Below are 6,602 nucleotides of genomic sequence, written 5' to 3' on the forward strand. Positions count from 1 at the left end.
AGGGCCAAGGGGTGAGGGTGGGTGGGTGGGGGACTGGGGGGGTGTATTGGGGACTTTTTGGATAGCATTGGAAATGTAATTGAGGAAAATACCTAATTAAAAAAAAAAAAAAAGTAAAGCGACACTGGGTAGCNGCTGCACTGGCCGGATGAGAAGTTCCACAAGACTCTGTCGTCCACATTCTGGTTTAGCTTGATTTATCTTGAGGAAANCATGAAATCTGGGCTTTTGTTTCTCACATTTAATGATCATTTCCTTGCTCATTTCAAAGAAGTTTACAAACGGAGGGTAGGGTTTTACCAAATCTTTTGCATATTTAAGAAAGATGTCACCAATACTTCTGCTCTCATCCCAGTTAGCAATAAGGTCTTCAAGATCATCCTTTATCTTCATATGCACATCAAAGATATCTGGGATGCTCTCAAAAATAGTCTTGATCTTCTCAGGTGCAAGAATAGATCTACCACGTTATCCTTCTTCTTCTAAGGGAACCTTAAATAATTGAATGATTGTGGCCAGTATATTGACATAATTGCTCTCAGTCTGGTAGAGCTCTTTTGCCACCTGCCACCTGGCTGACTGCTTTGGAGGAACTGGAGTAGAACTTCTAGAAGACTTAGCACAGGACTTCGGTGTTTGGGGAGGGAAAGGAGAGAGGTCAGTCTCCCTGGAGAGCTGATCCAGGGTCTCTTTCAATCTCCGTCTCTTGCGGTTGCTGTTTGGAGTACTTAGAGAAAGCAGAGACACCGATTTCTTGAGTTCAGGAATATTAGCCTTTTCAAGCAGATACATAGTCTCTCCTGAACGGGCATCCATCTGAATGCTTCCCCAGAACCACTCTTGCTTGACAACAAAAAGTTTCTTTGAAGGTTCAAATGGAAGGTCCTTTACTGTATTCTCTTCAACAATAAGGTGAGTGCACCTTTCATCCCCAACTGGTAAATAGCTACCTCCTTGCATTTCAGTCATTTCTTCCATACTATGTTTCTCTTCATCTGAAAATCCCAGGAAACTTAAAATGCAATCTTGGAATAGAAGAACTTTAAATTCATTTCTAAAGTCATCAACTGCTGCACAAAAACACTGTTCATTGCGTCTTTCCCACGCTTTATAAATCCATTCTGGCCTCATAATTGGAGTGCCCAGGCTCACAGCAACCCTAAATTTTTCGCCTTGTATACAATTTGCCACCAGATGTGTTACTTTGGAATTACATTCTTTTCGAATAACTCCACCCATATGATGAACCAATGTCACCAATTTCACAAGCTTCTCCTTCTTCCTGAATCCAGTGAAGCAGAGCACCAGGTTCAGCATAGTCGTACAATACAGCGGCCAGCAGGAAAACGGCAAGGGCTCTCCCCTTTGTGCACAGTTGAGTATAACTGGTGGTCCAACAATCCTACAATCAGCCTTGTATACGTCATTGAAGACAGAATTCTGGAAGTCAGTAACTACAAATATATTCTCAAATTCTGGGGAATCCAAACTTTCAAATTCTTCCATTGAGTCCATCTTTACACAGGGCACTTTCATTTCCTTTAAGGCCTTTAGAAGTTCTTCTTGTTTCCCAGCATCCTGGACCATTATCACTCTTGCTTCAACCTGCAGCATTTCTTCATCAACATTTGAAGTAGACACCAAGCACAAGTTTTCCTTGTACATTTCAGTAACTTTAGAATCAAACACTGAAGAGTCTGCCAAGCTAGTTATCTCAGTAGGAGATGGTAACACGCTGTCGTCAGCCATTGTTTGCACGACTTTATGAAGGCATGCTCAGAGATGTTAAAAAAGTAACCACTGCGGCGCAGTCCTCGCTTATCCATCTCAAACACTGAGTCTCCTCCTCACAGGCGCCGCCATGGCTCCTAGAATTGTTCTAAATCATCTTCTCACAATAGTTCAATCAGAGAAAAGTTAAAAGAGAAAGAAGAAAGAAAGAAAGAAAGAAAGAAAGAAAGAAAGAAAGAAAGAAAGAAAGAAAGAAAGAAAGAAAGAAAGAAAGAAAGAAAAAAAGAAAGGAAGGAAGGAAGGAAGGAAGAAAGAAAGAAAGAAAGAAAGAAAGAAAGAAAGAAAGAAAGAAAGAAAGAAAGAAAGAAAGAAAGAGCCTTGCCCCTCTTCCACAGCTCACAGCCTGCTTGTCTCCCAGGTCTGCCTTAAACAGGGACACAAATGTGAACCTTGACCTAATGTCTGCCCCAGTTGGAGCCCCAATGGAGTTCAGTGGATGGGCTCTGCCAGAGCCACATCTGCATTCCAGTTTGCAACTCCCCCGGGGAAAATAGGGTTGCTACTACCCCTCTCCAGCATCCCACGGCCTGTTTGACTCCCAAGAGGTCTGCTGTAACCAGGGATATAGGAGGCCTCTCCTAAGGAGAGATAGCAGTGCGTGCCTCCCAGGAGGCCTGTTCTAACCCATGTCATTGAGCTCTACCTGCCACCAAGGAGGGACAGGCTCCAATCAGAGATAGCCAGGCTAGTTAACACCAGAAATAATAAGATGGAAAAAGGCAAATGCAAGAACATAAGCAACCGAAGCAAATGTAATTTGGAACCATCAAAACCCAGTTCTCCTACTACAACAAGCACTGGATATCCTAACACACATGAAAAAGCAAGATTCTGACCTTAAAACCCATCTCAAGAACAATACAAAGGCCTTTGAGGAGTATACAAATAACTCTCTGAAAGAAATACAGAAAAATACAAGCAAAAAGGTAGAAGCCCTTAAAGAGGAAACATATAAATCCCAGGAAAAAAATCAAACAGGTGAAGGAATTGAAAAAACCATTTGATGACCTAAAAATAGAAATAGAAACAATAAAGAAATCAGAAATTGAGGCAACCTTGGAGATGAGATCAGGAAAGAGATCAGGAGCTACAGATGCAAGCATCAACAAAAGAACACAAGAGATAGAAGAAACAATCCCAAATGTAGATGATATCAAAGAAGATATTGGCACAATAGGTCAAAGAAAATACAAAGTGCAAAAGGTTCTTAATGGAAAACATTCAGGAAATTCAGGACACAATGAAAAGACCAAACTTAGGAATAAAAGGAAAAGAAGAGAGTGAAGATTCCCAACTCAAAGAGCTAGAAAATATTGTCAACAAAATCTTTCTTTTATAAGAAAACTTTTCTAACCTAAAGAAAGAGATGGCCATGTATTTATAAGAACCTACAAAACGGCAAATAGATTGGTTCAGCAAAAAGCAATTCTCCTTTCACAAAATAGTCAAAACAATAAGTGCACAGAAAAAAGAAAGAATATTAAAAGTGCTAAGGGGAAAAGGCCAGGTATCATAGAAAGACAAACCTATCAGAATTACACCAAACTTATCAAAAGTGACTCTAAAAGCCAGAATATCCTGGACAGATGTAATTCAGACCCCAAGAGAACACAAATGTCAATCCAGGATATTAGACCTAGCAAAATTCTCAATCAACATAGATGAGAAACAAAGATATTCCGTGACAAAACCAAATTTAAACAATCTCTTTCTACTAATCCAGCCCTACAAAGAATATGGGAAAAGCAACTCCAACACAAGGATGGTAACTACATCAAAGAAAACACAAGAAATTAATCATCTCACAGCAAACCCAAAAGAAGCGAATCACACAAACAAAATACCACCTCAAACAGCAAAACAGCAGTAACTAACAATCACCTGTTTTTAATAACTCTCAACATCAATGGACTCAGTTTCCAATAAAGAGACATAGGCTAACAGACTGGACACATAAACAGCACCCAGCATTGTGCTGCATGTAGGAAGACACTAGCTCAGAGTAAAAGGCTGGAAAAACAGATCCTAAGCAAATGGTCCCAAGGAACAAGCTGGAGTAGCCATTATAATATTCAATAAAATACAGTTTTAACCAAAAGTCATCAAAAATATGGGAAAGGGAACTATATACTCATTAAATGAAAAATCCACCAAGATGAATTCTCAACTCTGAACATCTATGGTCTAAATGCATTTGTAAAAGAAATGTTACTAAAGCTCAAAGCACACATTCCACCTCACACAATAGTAGTGAGATATTTCAAAACCCCAAACATAAACACAGTGAAACTAACAGAAGTTATGAACCAAGTGGATTTAGCAGATATCTACAGAACATTTTACCCTAAAACAACAGAATACACCTTCTTCTCAGCACCTCATGGTACCTTCTCCAAAAATGTCCATATAATCACATACAAGACAAGCCTCAACAGATACAAGATTGATATAATCCAATGCATTCTAGTAGATCACCCAAAACCAAGGCTGGTCTTCAATAATAATAATAACAACAACAACAAAAACAACATAAAACCTATATACACATGGAACTGAACAACATTCTACTCAATGATACTTCATCAGGGAAGAAATGAAGAAAGAAATTAAAGACATTCTAGAATTTAATGAAAATGAAGGCACAGCATACCCAAGATTATGGGGCACAATGAAAGCATTGCTAAGAAGAAAACTCAAAGCTCTGAGTGCCTCCAAAGAGAAATTGGAGAGATCCTACACTAGCAGCTTAACAGCACACCTGAAAGCTCTAGAACAAAAAGAAGCAATCACATCCAAGAGGCATAGACAACAGGAAATAATATCAGAGCTGAAATCAACCAATTAGAAACAAAAAGAACAATACAAAGAATCAACAAAACCTGGTTCTTTGAGGAAATCAAAAAGTTAGGTAAACCCTTAACAAACTAAATAAAGGGCCCAGAGATGGTATCAAAATTAACAAAATCATAAATGAAAAGGGTGATATAACATCAGAAGCTAAGGAAATTCAAAAGTCATCAGCTCTTACTACAAAAGCCTATACCCAACAAAACTGGAAAATCTAGGTGAAATGGATGGTTTTCCAGACATATAACATGTAACAAAGTTAAATAAAGATCAGATAAACTATCTAAACAGTCCTGTAACCCCTAAGGAAATAGAAGCAGTCAGGACCAGATGATTTTAGTGCAGAGTTCTACCAGACCTTCAAAGACCTAACACTAACATTCCTCAAATTATTCCATAAAACAGAAACAGAAGGACCACTCCCTAATTCATTCTATGAAGCCACATTACTGTGATATCTAAACCACACAAAGACCCAACAAGAAAGAGAACTTCAAACCAATTATGCTTTTGAATCTGATGCAAAAATACTCAATATAATTCTCACAAACTGAATCCAAAAGCAAATCAAAATGATCGTTCACCAAGATTAAGTAGGCTTCATCCCAGAGATGCAGGGATGGTTCAATATAGTGAAATCCACCAACATCATCCACTGTATAAACAAACTCAAAAGAAAAGAAAAGAGTCATATGATCATGTCATTAGATGCTAAATAGGCCTTGGACAAAATAAAACACCTGTTCATATTAAAAGTCTTGGAGAGATCAGGAATTCAAGGCATGTACCTGAACATAATAAAAGTAATATACAGCCACCCAACAGACAATATCAAATTCAATGGAGAAAAACTTGAAGCAATCCTACTAAAATCAGGAACAAGACAAGGCTGCCCTCTCCTTTCCCATTTATTCTATATAGTACTCAAGAAGTTAACCTCTAAAAAACCAAATAACCCATTTTTAAAAAGGAGTACAGAGCTAAGCAGAGAATTCACAACAGAAGAATCTTGAATGGCTGAGAAACACTTAAAAAATATTCAAAGTCCTTAGTCATCATAGAAATGCAAATCTAAATGACCCTGAGATTCCACCTCACACCAATCAGAATGTCTAAGGTTAAAAAAAAAAAAAAAAAACTCAGGTAATAGCACATTTTGACAAGGATGTGGAGAAAAAGGTACACTCCTCCATTTCTGGTGCAATTGCAAACTGGTACAAGAATTCTGAAAATCATTCTGCCAATTCCTCAGAAAATTGGAAATAGTTCTACCCGAACCAGCTATACCACTACTTGACATATACCCAAAAGATGCTCTACCATATCACAGGGACACATGCTTCACTATGTTCATAGCAGCCTTATTTGTGATAACAGGAAGCTGGAAACAATCATATGTCCCTCAATGGAAGATTAGATACAGAATATATGGTTCATTTGCACAATATAATACTATTTATCTATTAAAAACAAGGACATCATGAATTTTGCAGTCAAATGGATAGAACTAGAAAACTTCCTCCTGAGTGAAGTAACACAGACCCAAAAGGACATGCATGGTATGTACTCACTGATAAGTGGTTGATATTAGCCAAAATATTCACAATACCTCAGATTCCATCCATATCTATCTATTCTATTTCCTCCTAGGAACTTCCTTTATACATACCCCCTGTGGTTCTGTGGATTGAGCTTGGTTATCATCGACTTAAAAGCTAATATCTACACAGTAAATACACTCCATTTTTGTCTTTCTGTGTCTAAGATACTACACTCAGAATTTTTTTTCTATTTTTATCCATATACATTCGAATTTCATGATGTCATTTTTCTTGTCATTGTTTTTTTTTTAAGATTTTTTTTTTAGAAATATTTATTTATTTATTTATTTATTTATTTATTTATTTATTTATTTATTATATGTAAGTACACTGTAGCTGTCTTCAGACACTCCAGAAGAGGGC

General features: G+C 37.6%; 1 protein-coding gene and 1 pseudogene across 3 annotated transcripts in view; both read right to left on the reverse strand.

The window, feature by feature from the left end:
* Positions 1-1,841, reverse strand: part of LOC110311457 — a 3,167-nt pseudogene extending 1,326 nt beyond the window's left edge.
* The window catches only part of Sntg1 (syntrophin gamma 1), an 835,208-nt gene that overhangs the window by 660,216 nt on the left and 168,390 nt on the right, over positions 1-6,602 (reverse strand). The gene's annotated exons all lie outside the window — the stretch shown is intronic.

The sequence above is a fragment of the Mus caroli genome, chromosome 1 (assembly GCF_900094665.2).
Source record: "Mus caroli chromosome 1, CAROLI_EIJ_v1.1, whole genome shotgun sequence".
Taxonomy (NCBI): Eukaryota; Metazoa; Chordata; class Mammalia; order Rodentia; family Muridae; genus Mus; species Mus caroli.